Below are 21,954 nucleotides of genomic sequence, written 5' to 3'. Positions count from 1 at the left end.
TCGGCCTACTGCTTTGGAGATTGATGAATAGGAATTTGTCGCCCCAGTCTTAGGATCCGGTTCGCCGGACCTGTGCTGATTGACATGTTATCTAAATCTGACTCCGGCCAATGCAGTCGTCTCTATGGTGATTTTATTGCCTTTTTAGTACAATGTGTTCCTTCTCTAAGCCTGTTGCGAGGATGATGATTTCATATTTGTCGCCCCAGTCTTAGGATCTGGTTCGCCGGGCCTGTGCTGATTGACATAGTTATCTAATCTGACTCTGCACATAAATCCTTCCATCGATCATGCCTTTTATTTTCGTAGAAACCTTATGTTCTGATGCTCTTTCTCAATTGTTTTTTTTTTTCGATTTTTCTCGCATATCGTTTGCTTGTTCAGATATTCATCGGCGGGTTCCTGGTGCAGTTAGTAGTCTTTTATTTTGCTTTTCTGTGTCTACTAGATCTAATATTAGCTGTTGTCCGATGATGATCAAACTAAATACTTTCGTTCTTCTGATGCGCTCTTTGCGCAGTGCGGAAGCAATTTGGAGACCTGAACTGAGGAAACATTTATTTAGATAGTTCATTGTTCTTAAAAAGTTGTTTTTTCTATTGCTGTTGCAATAAAAGACACTTCCTGGTTTATGTTGCTTCACATCTGGAAGAATGGCCGATGATAACAGTTTGGTCATCCTGTAGAGGGAAGCATAGATGAGCGGAAACACCGGCCAGCATTAAACAGCACGGCACTTATATCAAACCGTGTCGTGTTACCTGTCTTCTGGTACAACTTTAAACATACAAAAACGTGGTTTGATACTCTGTTGATGCATATGAGGAGACACGAGTTTATGGGTAATTTGCGTCTGAGGCATTTCAATGATGTCACACTCTTTTTCACCTTGGAGATCTGATGCATCCCTCCTTACTGAATAGGTTTTCGGTTCTTTATATTTTCTCCGATTACTTTTTTTTTCGCATTCCCTTTTGTTTGGGCGAGACAATGAGCAATATTTTTGCTGTTGGAATCTATGATGTCCATACATACCGTATGATTTCTATTTGTATTTTGGGGAAAAAACCTCGTTGATGTTCTTGGTGCAGATGTAGTCTTTTATTTAATGGACTTAAGATGAGATGATGAATGAGATTAATTTCCCTATTGGTTTGATTGGCCGATATGATGGCCTTAGTACTGAACCGAATCTGATCATCTTCGTATTAGCTCAAAGACTTTGGTTTTGTTGTCTTTTTATTGATGCTTGGTTGTTAGTTTCTGTATGGTAGACGTAGAAGAGGTGATGAATGGCTTAGATTCTGAATTGAATTTGTTCAGTTCTACCCGTTTGAAAAGTATTCTTCAGGTTTACAGAACGCGAAGATGACATGGATGTATTTGTTGACTCAACCTGCGCTGCTGGTCTATGCTGTTATGACAAAGTCTACTGTACAACGCTGTCATGGCATTCTGGTCTATATTTGTTAAAACGACATTTATTTTTTCTCCAACTCCGAGAAGCACAGCTTATAAGAAATTTGTCCTGTAATTATTTGTGTCTTTGTCAGATCAAAGTGAACATCTAGCTTGTGTTATGTAATTCAGCCTTCATTATTGATGGTTTAGAGCATCTCCAGTTGCGAGGTCCCCAAAGAAATTTGGGGCGAGCCGGATCAAAAAATGGTTCCAGTCGCGTCCCCAAAGCCGAATTTTGTCCAACGCATCCCGTTATGGTGTCCGGCTCGCCGAGCCCGTCCCTCCTCCACCGGGGAATCCCGACACACTGGCTCCCCGAGCTCCCTGCCCCACCGGGGAATCAGGACACACCGAAAAGCGAGGCGGGGAGTGGCTGTGCCAACCTGTCAGCGACACAATAAATTTTAACCTAACCGCCTACCTCACGACGGAAGTTATTGGCGCGCAGTGTCGCTGCATTTCCCGTAGCGACGTGTCTCGTCGCGCCTAGCTCTGTGTGCCGGCGTTAATGAGCGCCACCGCTCCCCCCGCCTCCCTTTGGCCTATAAAAAGGGTCGTCTCTCATCGTCCCTCTCACACACATTCTAGCGCCTCTCTCCCCAATCCTAGCCACCACCATCTCAACAAGACCCGACGCCATGACTGGTAGAGGCGGAGGCCGAGCTCGTGGTCTAGGCCGCGGCAGAGCTGCACGCTCGCCGACGGTTTCATCGTCGGAGATGGACATGGAGCCGGGCGTGCTGTTCGAGTTCGTCCCCGTCCTCAAGGGCGACCCATGCGGCATCCAGAGGCTACTGGACTCCTTCGCCGAGTACGTCGCCGGCGACGACCGCCCGCGCACGATGCATCTGCGGGAGGCTTCGTGCGGCTACTACCGGTGGATCGTCGACGTGATCTACGACGCGCGCGGCAAGATGTACCTCAACATCGTCTGGGAGAAATTCGCACGGCACCACAGCCTCAAAACCGGCTTCATCCTCCTGTTCTCCTACTTCGGCGACAGGGACATGAGCATCAAGGTTTTCGGCGAGACGTGCTGCCGCCGGGACTACCACGTCGACAGCACCGACGAGGAGGACGACTGATGAAGAGTGTTGTTTCTTCGCAGCGAATACGTGCACGGAGGTCTCTGTCTGTTCTTCTTCCTCGGTAGAACCAACAAGGGCACCATCTCCCGCTGGATTTTCCAGTTTAGGTGACTGGGTGCCCTCCAGTGTTCTTTCTTGGCAGCGAACACACGAAACCTTCGATGCACGGCCTAGTTAGGTTTTGTTTTTTTTTGCAATATTTTATATTTGTGTCCACCATGGTTCAAACTATGTACTAGTTTGTGGAAAATCATGTTCCAAACTATGTCTTCGTGTAAACCACGTTCCCAATTATGTATTAGTTTATGGAAATTGAAATAAAATGCCAAAAAAGTATTTTTAATGTTTGAGGGCGGCGTTTGGGGGACGCGACTGGGGAGCGATGTCCCCCAACGCGGTCCGAACGAAACACGTCCTCCAAACGCTCAATCCGGCGCGTTTTGGGGAGCGGTTTGGGGACGCGACTGGAGATGCTCTTAGTCATATGTTTAATCAATTTTTGATTTAGTCATATGGTTTAGTCATATGTTTAACCAACCATTGCCAAGTAGGTGCACGTCCCCTATCATCGACATGGCATCCAGTTTACGTACATCAGCTGTGCCATGTCGATGAGGAGAGGCACCCTGTTCGGCTGCTCCTTCTTGACGCTGCTGCTGGATGTCTTGGAGTTATGCTTCTTCCCCATGGCGATGCTGCATCTCACGGTGGTGAGGGTGGGAGCGGAGCTGTCGGTGGTGTGGGCGATGGTCAGGACACGATGCATTGATGGTGGTGCAGAAATTTAGCCGCCATTGGCCAGGCTTAATGCGCGTGCAGAAGACGAGGTGACACTATTGATGGCGAAGTTTGCGGTGTAGATGTAGAAGAGCCAGGCTTATTGCGCGTGCAGAAGACGAGGTGACACCATTGATGGCGAAGACGAGGTGACACCATCGATGGCGAAGTTTGCGGCGCAGATGTAGAAACATGGCCGACGAACCGATCGCTCGAAATAGCCTTCATGCCCACTACCAGGCAAGTATGTGGGAGAAGTGAGCGGTCACGCGGTGCGACCACGTATCGTTCGCCAAGACGCAAAGGCGTAATTTTGCGCGGCGAATGCAGGCTTACTTTTACCGCGCGGTCCCAAACGGTGCGTCCATTTGTGGCGCCCCGCCCTCGTACTTCATAAGAAACAGATCTTGATTGCCTCTTCGAAAGGCGTCTTAGAGCATCTCCCGCCGCGTCCTCAAACGGCGTCGAACCGAGTGTTTGGTAGACACTTTTTTCTTGTCGTGTTTGGGGGACGTTGTTTCCCAGCCGCGTCGCCCAAACTCTGTTCCCAAACTTGTTTATACATTAAACTACTTTTTTTTGTATTTTCATTTAAATAGAGGATATTACACAAACTAATACATAATTGGGAACATGGTTTTACACAAACTAATACATAATTGGGAACGTGGTTTTACACAAACTAATACATAGTTTGGAACATAGTTTGCACTAATACATAGTTAAAAATTGCAAAATGAGGAAGCCTAACTAGAGTTAGCCTCGCAGATTTCGTATGTTCGCTGCCAAGAAAGAACACTCTCAGTTACTCTCAGTCACCTAAACTGGAAAATCTAGCTGGTAATGATAGCTAGAAGATGACCCAATCCATGGAGAACATACAGAAACCTCCGTGGCCATTTTTGCTGCGAAGAAAGAACACTTGGCGTGTTCAGTCATCGTCCTCTTCGTCGTCGCCGTGGTAGTGCCGGTGGCAGGATATGTCGTTGAACACCTTCACGCTCATCTTCTCGTCGCCTTGGTAGGAGAATGTGAGGACTTAACCGGCTTGGAGGTCGTGGAAGTGCGCGAACTTCTCCCAGCCGGTGTGGAGGTACATCTTGCCGCGCCCGTCGAAGCGCATGTCCACCTGCCACCGGTAGAAGCCACAGCAAGCCTTTCGCAGCTGCAGCGCGGCCGCTCGTTGCCGACGATGAACTCGGTGAACTTGTCCGGCAGCCTCTGGATGCCGAGTGGGTCGCCATTGAGGACGACGATGAACTCGAACTCCCACTCCCCCTCGGAAGACGACGACGTCGCAGGAGACGACGATCGTGCAGGCCTTGCTGCTCCAACACGGCCGTGACCACGACCGCGACCTTGGCCTCTATCATCCATGGAATGGTGAAAGTGCATGGAGCCCCCATGTGTGGTTTTGTTAATTAATGACAATCCCTATGGACTAATGTTTGCATTGAGTTATATTTGTAGGAGTTGTCCATAGGCAATTCTTGAACCATATGTTGGCTTCAAGGTTGCAATAAGAAGAAATTGATAAAGGATATCAAGTGTCAAGTATGTCTTGAAGATGAAGATGAAGTGAGCCCTCAAGTTACTTCAAGACATCAACATGATGAAGAATGAAGAAATGAAGTGCAAGTTCAAGATGAGCCAACTCGAAGAGTTCATAAGCTTGAAGCTTGCCATGGAGAAATGATGTGCAAGTTCAAGATGAGCCATCTCGAAGAGATCCTTTGCTTGAGTCTTGCCATCCATATGGTGATCATGGATATGTGAAGATGCGCCGAAAAAGAAGCTCTCCCATGGTGGATTATGGGGGAGCAATCCACATGGTGGTCATGGTTATGTGAATATGCGCCGAAGAAGTAGCTCTCCCATGGTGGATTATGGGTGAGCAATCCACAAGACTTCGTCAAGCAAGCACAAGCAAGAAAGGCGTTTCATCTTGTTGAGGTCAAGATCGTCGTCATCGAGCTCAAGTGGAATGCGCAAGTATAAGGTTTGCTCTTGATAGGGTTTCTTTCTCACCGGTCTCATAGTGTAGTTGGAGACCGGTTTATAGTTTAGTTGCCGTACTATCAAGAGGGCTCTCGAGTGAGTAACTCGATCGTATCGTTCGGAGAGAGCTCAAACCTTTGGCATCCTTGCATCATATTTCTTGGTTGTTATTTGGATCTTATCCATGTGATGTTTTAGAGCTTGTGCTTATTCTCATGACAAGCTCTAGCAAAATCGAAAATGGATTTTGCATAGATCACTTGTTGCATTTTCAAGGTTGGAGGTTTTACCGGTATGTCTTTTTTAGATAGGTCAAACCTTTCTTCATTTATTTATATCCTACCTTGCTGGACTATGATGGTTCCCTGCATGATCTTGTAGATCTTGTTACTAGCTTCGAAACGAGCCCAAGATCATCAAAATCGGAGTCCGGATGCTCAAGTTATGATCATTCTCGTTTTGGTGTTTCTGCAGTTTTCAGGGGGGCGGATATTCCGGCCCAAGTTTGGGGCGGATAATCCCCCCCCCCCCCAAAAAAAATCCGGTTTTTGGGAAAATCCGGCCAAATATCCGCCCCCCTTACTGAGAGCAGTTTTCTCATGTCCTTAGCCATTTTTGGGGCCCGGATATTTTGCAAATATCCGGCCCGGAAAATCCGGCCTAAGCACACCCAAACGGTCATATTTCGATGGGAGGGGGTATTTAAGCCCCCTTCTTCCTCCTTGGGCAGCTAACTCTTCCCCCAAGTGCTCTCCACCATTGTTGACCTTGAGAGCTTCTCTTTCCCTCTACTCCACCTATGCTTCTTGAATCTATTTGAGGGAAAAGGAAGAGGAGATCTAGATCTACATTCCTACCAATCAAATCCCTCTCTTTGTGAGGGGAATCCACTAGATCTAGATCTTGGAGAAATTTGGTGTTCCTCCTCTTATTTGTTCTTCCTCTCTTATTCCCCCAATAGCTTTTGTAGCTTTGTTGGAATTTGAGAGAGAAGGACTTGAGCATCTTTGTGGTGTTCTTGCCATTGCATTTGGTGCATCGGTTTGAGTTCTCCACGGTGATGTTATCACCAGAATTTGACCGGATCAGAGGTGGGCTGCGATTGAAGATGGGCTAAACCGACCCTAGGGGATACATTGCCCCATCTACTACTACTGATCCTATGCTAAGGGTCCTATCTACGGGCCATCACTGCCCTCGTCGTCGCTGTCGTCGCCGCTGTCGGCGCTACTCCCGGCGGGCTCGTCGTCGCTGCTACAGCGGCCGCCGGCGGGGCCCTCATTGTCCTCGTCCTCTTCGTCAGCGTCATCGTCGTCGCTGTCGAAGTCGCTGAGGTTCCCCGGCCAGGGGCAGAAGCGCTTGGCCGGTGGTTCGTCGGAGGAGGTGTCGTCCTCCTCCTCCTCCTCCTCCTCGGAGAAGGTGAAGTCATCACAGGAGAAGCGATCGTCATCGCTCTCCTCCTCCGTCTCCCCGTCGGCAAGGAAGCGGAGGTCACTTTCCCCGTCGGTCGAGGACTTGTCGTCCTCAGACCAGACGGAGAAGTCGTGACTGGGCTCATCCCCGGCTTCGATGGCGCGGCGGATGTTGGCCTCATGGGCCTCCTCCGGGTCCCACTCCGGCGTCGGCTCGCGGGAGGAGGAGGATTCGATGGAAAGACCCGATGAGGCAGAGGAGGAAGAAGACATGGTGGCGCAGGAAGGCTTTTGGGAGTGCTAATGCGAAGGGGATGAAGAAACGAACTGTTTAGAACGGTTAAATAAAAGGGGATATAGTGGAGATTCAATGCCACAGCAGTTTCCGAGGAAGTGGTGCCCAACAAAAGAGAAATTTTTTTTTTGCCAGGTCACGCGGAGAAGTGGAAGAGGCAAGGCATCATGACGAAGGATACTGCGACGGTTCTGCTCTGCCACGACATGACCCGACGAAGAAAAGCAGAGTGATTTTGGAATTGTCATTTCCAAAACCAGGGGGGCATGTGTTATCACCAGAATTTGACCGGATCAGAGGTGGGCCGCGATTGAAGATGGGCTTGAAGTATATATATGGAAGAAATACATGAATCGGCCTTGCATACAAAGTTTGGGCTAGTTTGCCCGTGTATCTGTAACATAGTAGGATACGTGTCGTTTAGATAGAGTTTGGCTCGTGCCCGGTTGGGATTATTCCCACGTTAGAAAGTCTACGAACTATAAATATGTATCTAGGGTTTATGAAATAAACAACAATCACGTTCACCACAAACCAATCTAGGCGCATCGCCAACTCCCTTGTCTCGAGGGTTTCCTCCGGGTAAGCATCATGCTGCCTAGATCGCATCTTGCGATCTAGGCAGTACACGTTTATTCGCGGTTCATGCGTTGCTCGTACTGAAGCCTTGTTGATGGCGAGCAACGTAGTTATCATAGATGTTTTAGGGTTAGCATTGTTTCATCGTATCATATGCTTTCGTCCATGCAACCCTTAGACGTCTAGCCGCCCTTACACCTATCTTGGGTGTAAGGGCGGCACCCCGCTTGATCATTATTTAGTAGATCCGATCCGTTATGATTGCTCCTTGTTCTTCAAGGATTAGTTTAATATCTGCATAGTTAGGCCTTACAAACGGGTTGAAGGATCCAGAGTGGCGCGTAGGGTGTAGTTTGCTAGCCCTAGACGAGGATGTTCCGGGATCAACTTCGTGTTGGTTTTTAGGCCTTGTCTAGGGTCGGTTTACGATCACCGCGCGTGGCCGCCGGGCTCAATCACGAGTAGGATGTTCCGATTATGTGGTGAAAACCCTAAATCGTAGTAGGTCGTTTTAGCTTTATTTTGATCAAGCAGGACCACCATCCGATCGTACACCTCGTACGTATCATGGGTGGATCGGCTCCTTGAGCCGATTCACGGGACAACCCGAGAGCCGATCGAGGCTCGTATTTAATGTTTACGTGTATGCCATGCAGGAAACTAAGCGAGGCACATCCAACACCTTCCCGACCGGTATAGGTCAGGTGGCACGCCCTTGCATCAGCATCGGACGTGCGTGCCGGAGTCTTTGCGGGCCGTCGCTCGGAGGGGCCAGGGCCAGCCGCAGCTCTGGGAGCCTCCCGGCTCTACTGTGTTGCCCGTCGCTGCTCGCCGGTGGGTTTCTGACCGCAACAGGTGATTCGTGGAGGTGAAAGCAAGAAGGTTGTTACTCTTGGGTTCTTGGAACCCTAGACGGATTCTAGGCCTTTGTGGCATCTTAGTGGTGTTCTTGGGGACTCCAATTAAGTTGTGGAGAATCTTCAAGGGCAAGGCCTTTGTGGCATCTTAGTGGTGTTCTTGGGGACTCCAATTAAGTTGTGGAGAATCTTCAAGGGCAAGGCCTTTGTGGCATCTTAGTGGTGTTCTTGGGGACTCCAATTAAGTTGTGGAGAATCTTCAAGGGCAAGGCCTTTGTGGCAATTTATTGGGAGCCTCCAATTAAGTTGTGGAGATAGCCCCAAGCTTTGTGCGGGTTCGGTGACCTTCCTAAGGTCCCATAGTGGATCGAGGACATCCCTTTTGGTGGGAATTCTCGAGGAGAATACGGTGGCCCTCGTGCATTTGGAGTGACTTGTCCTCCACACCGCTCCAACGGAGAGTAGCACTCGCAAGAGTGTGAACTTCGGGCTACATCGTTGTCTCCGCGTCACTTCGGTTATTCCTATACCCGAGATCTTTACTTATGCACTTTACTTTGTCATAGCCATCGTGCTTGAAGTTATATATATATCTTGCTATCACATAAGTTGCTTGTCTTGCTTAGCATAAGTTGTTAGTGCACATAGGTGAACCATTGCTTAGAATAAGTTGTTGGTGCACATAGGTGAACCATAGTTTATAGGTTTTGGGCTTGACAAAGTAAACGCTAGTTTTATTCCGCATTTGTTAAGCCCATCTCGTAAAAGTTTTAAATCGCGTATTCACCCCCCCTCTAGGCGACATCCGTGTCCTTTCAATTGGTATCAGAGCAAGGTCTCTCATTCTTAGGCTTCACCGCCTTGAGAGTAAAGATGTCGGTTAGGGGATTAGCGCACAATAACTTGGTTATATTTGATGGCACAAATTATGATCTGTGGAAAATTTATGTGCTTAATATTTTGCGGCGTATGTCCCCGGACATGGAGCGATTTCTTGACATGGGTTTTTCTTCTCCTAAGGATCCTCAAAATTTATCTCTTGAGGAGGAGAAAAACTCTTGCCTCGATGCTCTTGCTTCTCATGTCTTTTCCATTGTTGTGAGCAATGTAGTTACTTCGTCAATCATGCCTTTTGGGAGCTCTCATGAATTATGGACAAAGCTTCAAGACAAATATGATGTGTCCAATATTATTAAGGATGATTGTATTGCTTCCACTTCCGGCCGTGATGAGTTCTCATCTTCATCCACTTCACTAAAGTGTGGTAAGACACAAGGTAATGATATGGTGAGTGGTGATGAAAATTGCAATGTTGATATTGAGCTTACTATTGATGATTCTTCATCTCTATCTCATTGCAATGCTTCATCTTTGGACTTAAACACATCTAGCACTAGAAATGATTTACATGCTTGTGTTGATAGTCCTTGCATATCATGTGTAAGTTGCTTGAATAAATCTCATAATGATATGCTTGATTTGTCTTGGGGCCATGATAAAAATGATTCTATTTCCTCTAGTTGTTGTGTGTCTAACAATGTAGAGGAAACCAAAGATTCTATTGGTCAAGACAAGATCTTGAAAGGAGCCTCAAGTAACTCCTCATCTTTATCTCACGGTCCTCATATATGCCTTATGGCCAAGGGTTCCACGGTACCTCCTACCATGGAACCTAATATGTCTCGTGGTGATAAGGATGAGGATGAATATGAAGAAGAGGATTGGGTTGTCTCTCTACGCGATAAGGGTGAGAGCGTATTCAAGGTTATTTGCAAAGATAAAATTGCTAGCACTCACTTCTTTGAAATCTTGACTACCGCTATTGAGAGCCAAAAACTTATTTGGATGCATGAGAACACCATTGATAAAAAGGGTGCTCTTGAAAGAGAGTATGCCAATGATGTAGCATCCTTAAAGAATGATCTTGAAGAAGAACAAGATACCGTAGCCTCTCTAGAGGAGCAACTTGAAACCCTTGAGGTGTCTCAAAATGAAATATTTGCTAAACTCACTAAAGAAAGAGACCATGCTAAAGCTAAATTAAAATTGCTTAAAAATGAAAAGTCCAAAGTTGGTGTTGGTCATGATAAACTTGTTAAGGATCTAGATGATCTAGACAAGGCCCACAAGGCCTTGGAGAGCGAACACTCTATCCTCACCAAGTCATATGAGCAACTACAAGCTTCATATTTAAAAGAGCATGCTATGTTACCCTCTCTTCTTGATATGTCTTGTGATGATGCTTGTGCTACTAACTCTACTTCTTGTGAAGCATCTATCTTGAAGGAGAATGTTGATCTAAGGGCTCAACTTGATTTGCCAACTAGCAATTATGGGAAATTGGAAGAAAATCATGGAAAGCTTGCTAGCTCCCATGAGGATCTTCTAGCCTATCATGATAGGCTAAAGTTAGCTCATGAGGCTATCATATCTAAGGCAACACCTTGTGAGCCTCATGTGGGTACTAGCACTACTACTCAAAATGTTATATTGCCATGTGCTAGTCCTAGTAATTCATCCACTCATAATATTGCTAAATCTTGTGATGAATTATCTTCCTTGCCTTCTTGCTCTAACAATGAAGGTTCTACTTCCTCTAGTACTTGTGTTGTTACTAACCATGTAGAGGAAATCAAAGAGCTCAAGTCACTTCTTTGAAGAATGACTTGGTAAAGAGCCATGAAGGGAAATGCAAACTTGACACGATGTTAAGTGTGCAACAATCCCCCAATGACAAGAATGGACTTGGATTCAAATCCAACAACAAGAACAAGTCCAAGAACAACAACAACAACAACAACAAGGGCCAAGTACAAGTCAAAGACCCGGCCAAGATTGTTTGCTTCAAGTGCAAAATTGAAGGGCACCATGTTAGATCTTGCCCTTTGAAGAAGAAGCAAAAAGGGAAGCGGCCTCAAGCTCAAACTCATATTCAACCTCAAGTTGAAGAAATTCCACTTCCCAAGAAGAATCAAGCCAATGCTCCCATTGTGGAGAAATCTAGTGAGAAGAAGGAGAAGAAAAGAACTTGCTACATATGCCGTGAGAAGGGCCACATCTCCTCTTTTTGCACTATTGGTACCTCATCCAACTCTATCTCCATTGATGATGTTTATTCTCTTCGTAAGGATGAGGGTGGCAATGTGTTTGCCAAATATGTTGGTGCTCAAAGTGGTGTCAAGAAAAGAACCATTTGGGTTTCCAAGCCTATTGTGACTAACCTCTTAGGACCCAACTTAGTTGGGGACCAACAATCCAAAACTTGATCAATAGGTGCTTGTTGGAGGGCATTCGAGACTTGGCTACATCATGAAGAATTAAGGGATCTTCATCATTTATATTATCTCAAGCCAAGTCTTTTGGTTATCTTACTTCTATCATATACCCAATGTTCCTCCTTGCGGTAACATGTGCTCAACTCTTTTATATTGAAAGTTACTCGCCCCTTTGCATGTGTTAGTTTTTGTTCCTAACATGTGTTTGTATATGTTGTGATTCCTATTTGCTTTTCTTGAGAAATCAAGTCTATGCATGTTGGGTTGCACACCATGTATTTGTGTTTGTGTTGGAGCCACTTTGCATCTTGTTGTATCTTATATGGCTCTTATGAGAGATTAATGGACTATGACATTTTGGAGGAGTGATATGCCTTTAGAAATTTCACAATCCTAACAATGTGTGTACATGAGGAATATCACTTAGAATTGATATTGCAAGATTATCTAATCTCTATGTGGTATGTCATCTTCATGAGAAATTCAAATTCTAATGTCCATTAATATCTCTAGTTGGATCTTATTTGCCTCTTGTGAAAATAAATTCCTTATCACATTATGGAGGAGTAATAAGCTTTGTGCATATTACAAGCCTAGGAAATGTGAACATTTGAGGTTGTGTCACATAGAATTGATATTGTAAATTGTCTCTCATATGTGACATGTTTTCTCAAACAAGTTCAAATTTGCTTAAATGGCTTCATTGCTAATATCTTTGTGGATCTTATTTGTGAAAGTTTTTCTTGGCATGGTTTTTCACAATGTGTCCCTCAATACATTTTTGGAAAACCATGTGCTTCAAGTCATACTATTAATTTCTTTGCATGTTGGTATGAATACTATTAATTGCTTTGCATGTTGGTATGAATACGATTAATTGCTTTGCATGTTGGTATGAATACTATTAATTGATTTGCATGTTGGTATGAATACTATTAATTGCTTTGCATGTTGGTATGACTAAATGAAGCTATCAAGAAACTATCTTTGCATGATGGTTAACTCTTATCTTTTACCATATGCTTTATTCGTTGTAAATATGATCTTATGTATACTTACAAACTACCACCGGGAAATATTTCCTAATATCTCTTGTCCTAGGACAAGTGGTAATAAATTATGAGGTAGATATTTATTGATCATATCAACATTGGCTCTTGTGTTCAAATTGCCCTATTTATTGCCATGAATTTGTTTTGCTTTGACTCCCATGTGTCTTCCTTGCATCTTATGGATCTAATTTGACTATTCAAACTTTCTTAGCATTTTAGTAGATATAGGTAGCGTGTGATGGGATTCGTTGCATAAAAAACAAAAAATTTCCTACCGCGAGAACGCAATCCAAGCCAAGATGCAATCTAGAAGACGGGAGCAACGAGGGGATGATCAAGACTAACCCTTGAAGATTTCCAAAGCCTATAAGAGTAGGCTCTTATTGCTGCGGTAGACGATCACTTGCCGCTTGCAAAAGCGCGTAGAAGATCTTGATCACGGTGCCACGATCGGGCAGCACCTCCGTACTCGGTCACACGTTCGGTGTTGATGAAGACGACGTCCTTCTCCCCGTTCCAGCGGGCAGCGGAAGTAGTAGCTCCTCCTTGAATCCGGCAGCACGACGGCGTGGTGGCGGTGGCGGTGGAGATTTCCGACGGAGCTTCGCTAAGCGTGCGGGAGAAGAGGAGGAGAGAGGGGCGGCTAGGGTTTGGGAGAGGGGGTGGCCGGCCACCTAGGGGTGTGGCCAAGCTATGGGCTTGTGGTGGTAAGCCCCCTCTCCTATGCCCCTCATTATATAGGTGGAAGCCCCAAGAGTTGTAGTCCAAGTCTTCGAATAAGACCCCAACAACAAAAACTCCCATAGGTGGGAAACCTACTCAAGGGGGAAATCCCACTCAAGGTGGGACTCCCACCCCTTCCTTGGGGGGTTGGCCGGCCACCCTTAGGGAGTCCACCTTGGACTCCTCCCCTTTAGGGTTGGCTGGCCATGCAAGGTGGAGTCCCTCCGGGACTCCACTTTCCATGGTGATTTCTTCCGGACTTTTCTAGAACCTTCTAGAACCTGCCATAAATGCACCGGATCATTTCCAAACTTGGAATATGACTTCCTATATATGAATCTTATTCTCCGGACCATTCCGGAACTCCTCGTAATGTCCGGGATCTCATCCGGGACTCCGAACAAATATTCGAACTCCATTCCATATTCAAGTTCTACCATTTCAACATCAAACCTTAAGTGTGTCACCCTACGGTTCGCGAACTATGTGGACATGGTTGAGTACTCTCTCCAACCAATAACCAATAGCGGGATCTAGAGATCCATAATGGCTCCCACATATTCAACGATGACTTCAGTGATCGAATGAACCATTCACATACGATACCAATTCCCTTTGTCACGCGATATTTTACTTGTCCGAGGTTTGATCATCGGTATCACTCTATACCTTGTTCAACCTCGTCTCCTGACAAGTACTCTTTACTCGTACCGTGGTATTGTTGCGGTCAGAAACCCACCGGCGGGCAGCGACTGGCAACACCGTAGAGCCGGGAATCTCCCAGGACTGCGGCTGGCCCTGGTCCCTCCGAGCGACGGCCCGCAAAGCCTTCCGGTCACACGTCCGATGCTCTGTCGCAAGGGCGTGCCACCTGACCTATACCTGGTCGGGAAGGTGTTGGATGATGCCTCGCTTAGTTTCCTGCATGGCATACACGTAAACATTAAATACGAGCCTCGATCGGCTCTCAGGTTATCCTGTGAATCGGCTCAAAGAGCCGATCCACCCATGATTCGTACGAGGTGTACGAATATATGGTGGTCCTGCTTGATCAAGATAAAGCTAAAGCGATCTACGATGATTTAGGGTTTTCACCGCATAATCGGATCATCCTACTCACGATTGGGCCTCGCGCTCGCGTACGGTGATCGTAAGCCGATCCTAGACAGGGCCTAAAAACCAACACGAGGTTGATCCCTGGAACATCCTGTCTAGGGCCAGCAAACTACACCCTACACGCCGCTGGATCCTCCAACCCTTTGTAAGGCCTAACTATTGCGGATATTAAACTAATCCTTGAAGAACAAGGAGCAACCGTAACGGATCGGATCTACTAAACAATGATCAAGCGGGGTGCCGCCCCTACACCTAAGATAGGTGTAAGGGCGGCTAGATGCCTAAGGGTTGCACTACGACAACATATGATACGAAGAACAATGCTAACCCTAACACATCTAAGATAACTACGTTGCTCGCCATCAAAAAGGCTTCAGTACGAGCAACGCATGAACAACGTAATAAGCTTGTGCTGCCTAGATCGCAAGATGCGATCTAGGCAGCATGGTGCTTACCGGAAGAAACCCTCGAGACGAAGGAGTTGGCGATGCGCCGAGATTGGTTTGTGTTGAACGTTGGTTGTTGTTTATTTCATAAACCCTAGATACATCTTTATAGTCCGGGGGACTTTCTAATTCAGGCGTGCACCTAACCGTGCACGGGTTAAACTCTAACTTCTAACCAACACGTATCCTACTATGGTACAGATACACGGGCAATTAGCCCAAACTTGGTACACAAGGCCGATTCATGCATTTCTTCTATATATATTCTTCAAGCCCATCTCCAATCGCGGCCCACCTCTGATCCGGTCAAATTCTGGTGATAACACATGCCCCCCTGGTTTTGGAAATAACATTTCCAAAATCATTACGCGTTCCCTTCGTCAGGTCATGTCGTGGCAGAACAGCACTGCCGCAGAATCTTCCATCATTTCGCCTCGCCTCCTTGGCTTCTCTGCACGAATTGATAATTTCGGCATAACGTCCTCGAGAACCGTCATGGCATTAAACCTCCACTACACCCCCTTTATTTATCTGTGCCGAACGGTTCGCCACTCCATCCCCTTGCTCCGTTACGTCCACCAGCGCCAAAAAACCCTCTTCCCCTGCAGCAATGTCTTCCTCTTCCTCTTCCCCCTCAGGCCTCCCCCTCCAATCCTCGCCGAAGAGCAAGAATGAAGACGACCTCCACTCCGGGGCGAACCCCATCTCCTCCGACAAGGAGGAGAAAGAAGGAGAAGTAGAGAAGACAGGGGCCTCCCCTCCGCCAGGCTCCCGCCGAAGAAGCGCTCCCGCATGTGGGCGGACAGCGAGGACGAGGATGATGACGAGGAAGGAGAAGAGGAGGAGGAGGAGGATGATTCCTCCTCTTCCGCCGGGTACCCGCCGACGAAGCGCTTCCGCGCTTGGGCGGACAGCGAGGATGATGATGATGACGAGGAAGAAGAAGCTCCGGCCGACAGCTGGGGCAGCAGCGGCGAGGAATTCTCCGGCAGTAGCGCCGACGGCGACGCCGACGACGATGCTAGCGAGGATTAGTAATGTAGGATTAGTAGTCCCTGAGCAATCGGCTCTTTCTTTTGCCCTCCCTTGCTTTGAGCAATCGGCTCTTCATGGCTAAAAATCCTCTCTTATTAATGAAGAAGACTTTTCCTTAACTTAATTTTGCCGATTTCCCTTCGTACTGATTCTGCCGATTGTTAGTTTGATCAACGCTCAATGAGCCGATGGCAACGCATCGACCTCTTACGATAAATTTCGAGATGGACCAATTTAGCCATCTTCTCAAATGATAACCTGTGAACCTTGCTCAAACTCAGATCCCCAACTTCCAACCGAACAGGTCCAAACCGCAGTCACTGAGCGTATTATTAACGGCAACCTTTGTCTTCGGGAGAGCTCTAGGACCATTGCTGAATCAATCCGGAGGCCGGAGCTGATACTTCTGCAGGACAGGCTCCTGCTCCGTTTTCCCGCAGCAACTATTCCTCAAAAAAGTTGAGATGCAGAGCCAGCCGATTTCAACCAAATCGGCTTCCTGTAGCAAAGGGTCCTCCAGGGCAAGATGCCCCCAAGCCTCAGTTAACGCGAGAAAAGTGGTGAGTCAGCCAAATGTGCCACCATCGGCCTCCACGTCATAATGCAGAGCCAGCCGATTTCAACAAAATCGGCTCCCCGAAGCGAGAGAATCTTCGAGGGTGCCAGTCTGCCCTCTCGAGCTTCTTCTCGAGTCCCACTTCCATGCTTGCTCTTGGCATTGGTCAGAGTTATGATCCCTCAAACTTGCCCCAGCTGATATTGCGGACTCGAATACTTGCAAAAGAATTTGGAGGTTCTTGAAGAGAGGATCTGAGCCACCAAACCATTCCATTGAGGAGTTCTTCAAGTAGAGTCTCTCTTCGTGACCCACTTCCTGCTCCATTGAGTCTCTGCTTATAACAGTTGTACCTCTTGAGTCGATGGCCATGCATCGGCTTTCTATCCTTAAGTCGATGTTTGCGCATCGGCTGTGCTTAAATTTTTTTTGAATTTTTTACGGCCGATTTATGTATCGGCCCCCATACTTCAATACCCATCATCAAAGAATATCTTGGGCTGCCGGGTATTTGACAAACACTTCTACTCCATATCCTCGTGTTTTATCCACCTAGGTGCCCCCCGAGCCGATTCTTTCAAGGGATTTGATGGTATCGGCTCTTCAGGTATCCCATGTTGGATCAAATGCTGAACCCAGGCAGAATGTATGATGAGGATAATTTTGGCCGATTGCTGGAATCGGCCTCCACGTGGCTTGCTCGATGAAGGTTTTTGCAATGTTCCTCCATAAATCCTTGGGGCCGATCTCCTGGATCGGCATCGCCACGTTTTTCCATAGACGCTGTTTTTGTTACATGGTCGGGCCGGTGGATGAAACCAACCTAACCCCGTCCTTTGTCACGTCGACGCGCTCGCGGTCGTCCAATCCTCGGAGCACTAAACTCCGTTGGAAGGATGGAGACCATGTTTGTGCCGGCCGATGTCTCATCATCGGCTTTCTTTTGTCTGGGGCGCCACTCTTTCCTTTGTGGCCGACCTTCTTCGTCCAGGGTTCGCTGAATTTTGGCGGCCAGATCAGGCCGCGTCTTCCTCAACGTGTGCAGGTATAACCTTTCAGCTTCCTCCAACCCACGCAGACGCTGAATCCTTCGCTTCTGGGAACGGCTGAGCCCATCAGGGCACCACCTTGGCCGATGATACTTGTCTTCTTCTTCATCATCGTCCTCTAGTTCCTCGAGATCTTGCACCCGAGCGGACTCAGCATGCTTGTTCCGAGGCGGGAGAGGCCCTAGACGTTTGAACACGGACACGTTAGCTGCATCCTTCTTCTTTTGTTTACATTCGGGCAATTGCCGATTGTAGGCAATCGGCTCATTCCCGAATCCCGGCAGTGTCCGAAGAAGGGGCAGTCCCAGTGCCTATCCACGTCGTCTTGCTCCCTCGACTTTTCCTTGGCGTGGCGCTCATATCGCTCCTCGTCGTGATCATGCCGACGACGTCTCCTGTCGTCCCTAGCCAGACGCTCTTTTTCATCATCGTCGTTGTATCGCCGGCGTTGGTCGTATTGACCCACATACTTGTTGAGGAGGTGATCGAGAGAGAGGTCGCCGATATCTTACGTTCCTCACTTCTCCTCGTGTGATGTAGCGCTTGCCGTCGTGGCGGAGCCGATCGCGTGGAGCGGCTTCCTCCGTGTCTTTGCTATGAGAGCAGCTGCCCTCATCTCCGTCCTTACCGAGTGGTGCCCGGGTCCCACCATGTTGATATTGCACGAGAAATCTGGCTGGCACCCTCCATAGTAAGTATACTCCACCATGTTAACGGCGGGGAAGGGGTGTGTGTCGACCTTCATGGCGTACTCGGTTGAAAATTAGCCGCCCTTTTTCTATCGCCATTTGGATCTGCCGACGCCACACCGCTGCGGTCGATGCATGGCTTTCCGTTCAGCTCCTGCACCGTGGGGATCTTGTGGCCTTCGGGTACCTTTAGCCGCTTCTCCGTGAGTAAGAGGTCGAAAATCTGCTCAGCTTTGGTCACGTCGAAGTCGAACCCTTTTGGAGGGCCTTGTGGCTTAACCCACTTGCGGGACACGGGGCTCGCCGCCCGAGTCCATTCAGCCATCGCTACCTCTCGATCTCCCGCAGCACCTTCATCCTCGTCTGCCTCAACCGGGACCACCGCACGCTTGAATTTGTCCTGGTAAACATCCGGGTGGCGCTGTTCATATGCCGACAACTTCGCACCATGTGCGCCAATGAAGGGTAGTCTCGCTTGGGAGGCCACGTCCTTGATCGATGATGAGAGACCCACCACCGCCAACTCGGCTCGCTTCTTTTCACTTACGTGAACCGAATAGCATCGGTTCCTAATGGTCCTGAAGCGCTGGATATATTCTGACACTGTTTCCCCGCGCTCTCTCGTACTTGTGCTAGATCGGCAATACCAGCCTCGGAAGCCTCTGAGTGATACTGTATGTGGAACTGCTCTTCCAACTGCTTCCAAGTCCGGATTGAGTTCGGTGGCAGCGATGTGTACCACCCGAAAGCCGATCCTGTGAGGGATTGTGCGAAGAACCTCACACGCAGCTCGTCTGATGCTGAGATCGTGCCCAGCTGTGCCAAATATCGGCTCACATGCTCGATGGAGCTGGAACCATCCGATCCACTAAACTTTGTGAAGTCGGGGAGCCGATATTTGGGTGGTAGCGGGATCAATTCGTACTCGTTGGGGTACGGCTTGGTATAGCCGATTGTCCTCCTTTTCGGCATCATGCCGAACCGATCTTTCAGAATTGTACAAATCTGATCCGCGGTGATGGCTGAAGGTGTCGAACCACGAAGATTCGCCGGGGTGGCATACTTAGCCAGCCATGCTTGCTTTTCCAGCTTCGAGCCAACTGCAGGAGCTGAGCTCCGGAGGTTTGTCGGAGTGGCGTACTTAGCTAGCCACGTTCGCTTCTCAAGATCTGCTCCCGACGTTCCTCCTGCTGTTCCGGAGGTCCCCTGCTGTTGCAGCCTGGTTCGAGAGTGCCCGATGCTGCGGTCCGGCACGTATGCGCACGTGTATCCGTGCGGGATCTCCTTGGGCGCCTCATGTAGGAATTGGTAGTCACTAGGGTCACCACCAATCTTGTAGACGACGTATGCCGATGAGTTCGGCACTTCGGTGCTGCCAACGCGAACGGCAGCGGTGGACGGGACTGGAGTGGCATCTCTCCTTGGTAAGTCCCCGGAGCTGGTCCCGACGGAGAATACCGATGGCTCATGATTTCTGGATCACGCGCGGAGCGACACGCTCCAAAGTGTTCACCGAGGCTCTCGAGTGGCGGTGCAGCGAATGAGCCACCATGAAGTTGATCTCTCGACGCGGCGACCCGGTGCGTTCTTCGACGGGGCGGACAGGTCCACTCCATCGAGCGCGCCTTCAGGTGAGAACCCCTTCCACCCGATGCCGTGGGAGCGGGTTCCGTGGAAAGAGCCGATGAGGTCGGCTTCGAGGACCGCCTTGATCTCGTCATGCTTCTTCTTGAGCTCGTCGGTCGGATCCTCGTACTTGACCGGAGTGCCTTCCGCCATCTCGGATGTAGATGGCGATGCGGTGGATGTTGAAGATTGTCCCACCGGGCGTGCCGAGAATGTGTTGCGGTCGGAAACCCACCGGCGGGCAGCGACCGGCAACACCGTAGAGCCGGGAATCTCCCGAGATCGCGGCTGGCCCTGGTCCCTCCGAGCGACGGCCCGCAAAGCCTTCCGGTCACACGTCCGATGCCTGTCGCAAGGGCGTGCCACCCGACCTATACCTGGTCAGGAAGGTGTTGGATGATGCCTCGCTTAGTTTCCTGCATGGCATACACGTAAACGTTAAATACGAGCCTCGATCGGCTCTCAGGTTATCCTGTGAATCGGCTCAAAGAGCCGATCCACCCATGATTCGTACGAGGTGTACGAATATATGGTGGTCCTGCTTGATCAAGATAAAGCTAAAGCGATCTACGACGATTTAGGGTTTTCACCGCATAATCGGATCATCCTACTCACGATTGGGCCTCGCGCTCGCGTACGGTGATCGTATAGCCGATCCTAGACAGGGCCTAAAAACCAACACGAGGTTGATCCCCGAACATCCTCGTCTAGGGCTAGCAAACTACACCCTACACGCCGCTGGATCCTCCAACCCTTTGTAAGGCCTAACTATTGCGGATATTAAACTAATCCTTGAAGAACAAGGAGCAACCGTAACGGATCGGATCTACTAAACAATGATCAAGCGGGGTGCCACCCCTACACCTAAGATAGGTGTAAGGGCGGCTAGATGCCTAAGGGTTGCACTACGATAGCATATGATACGAAGAACAATGCTAACCCTAACACATCTAAGATAACTACGTTGCTCGCCATCAAAAAGGCTTCAGTACGAGCAACGCATGAACAACGTAATAAGCTTGTGCTGCCTAGATCGCAAGATGCGATCTAGGCAGCATTGTGCTTACCGGAAGAAACCCTCGAGACGAAGGAGTTGGCGATGCACCGAGATTGGTTTGTGTTGAACGTTGGTTGTTGTTTATTTCATAAACCCTAGATACATCTTTATAGTCCGGGGGACTTTCTAATTCAGGCGTGCACCTAACCGTGCACGGGTTAAACTCTAACTTCTAACCAACACGTATCCTACTATGGTACAGATACACGGGCAATTAGCCCAAACTTGGTACACAAGGCCGATTCATGCATTTCTTCTATATATATTCTTCAAGCCCATCTCCAATCGCGGCCCACCTCTGATCCGGTCAAATTCTGGTGATAACAGGTATGTGGTCTCTTATGAACTTATTCATATGCTTGCAAGACATTAGACGGCATTCCACCGAGAGGGCCCAGAGTATATCTATCCGTTATCGGGATGGACAAATCCCATCGTTGATCCATATGCCTCAACTCATACTTTCCGGATACTTAATCCCACCTTTATAACCACCCATTTACGCGATGGCATTTGGTGTAATCAAAGTACCTTTCCGGTATAAGTGATTTACATGATCTCATGGTCATAAGGACTAGGTAACTATGTATTGAAAGCTTATAGCAAATAACTTAATGACGTGATCTAATGCTACGCTTAATTGGGTGTGTCCATTACATCATTCATATAATGACATAACCTTGTTATTAATAACATCCAATGTTTATGATCACGAAACCATGATCATCTATTAATCAACAAGCTAGTTAAGAGGCATACTAGGGACTCCTTGTTGTTCACATAACACACATGTATCAATGTTTCGGTTAATACAATTATAGCATGGTATGTAAACATTATCATAAACACAAAGATATATAATA

At 48.0% G+C, this 21,954-nt stretch overlaps 5 non-coding genes and 1 pseudogene across 5 annotated transcripts; all 6 read left to right on the top strand.

The window, feature by feature from the left end:
- Positions 1-16: 16 nt before the first annotated feature.
- On the top strand, positions 17-104 carry LOC124705018. The gene has a single exon (XR_007003868.1). It is a non-coding gene; the product is annotated as a small nucleolar RNA U31b (small nucleolar RNA).
- Positions 105-178: 74 nt separating this feature from the next.
- Positions 179-266, top strand: LOC124705019. Its single transcript, XR_007003869.1, has one exon. It is a non-coding gene; the product is annotated as a small nucleolar RNA U31b (small nucleolar RNA).
- A 197-nt stretch (positions 267-463) lies between these two features.
- LOC124704891 lies at positions 464-555 on the top strand (annotated as a pseudogene).
- Positions 556-633: 78 nt separating this feature from the next.
- LOC124705061 lies at positions 634-779 on the top strand. The gene has a single exon (XR_007003908.1). It is a non-coding gene; the product is annotated as a small nucleolar RNA snoR137 (small nucleolar RNA).
- A 32-nt stretch (positions 780-811) lies between these two features.
- Positions 812-909, top strand: LOC124704978. The gene has a single exon (XR_007003831.1). It is a non-coding gene; the product is annotated as a small nucleolar RNA Z101 (small nucleolar RNA).
- A 208-nt stretch (positions 910-1,117) lies between these two features.
- On the top strand, positions 1,118-1,203 carry LOC124704981. Its single transcript, XR_007003833.1, has one exon. It is a non-coding gene; the product is annotated as a small nucleolar RNA Z102/R77 (small nucleolar RNA).
- The last annotated feature ends 20,751 nt before the right edge of the window (positions 1,204-21,954 follow it).

The sequence above is a fragment of the Lolium rigidum genome, chromosome 3 (assembly GCF_022539505.1).
Source record: "Lolium rigidum isolate FL_2022 chromosome 3, APGP_CSIRO_Lrig_0.1, whole genome shotgun sequence".
Classification (NCBI taxonomy): Eukaryota; Viridiplantae; Streptophyta; class Magnoliopsida; order Poales; family Poaceae; genus Lolium; species Lolium rigidum.
Note: the sequence above shows the minus strand (reverse complement) of the source record. Positions and strands in the feature narration are given on the sequence as shown.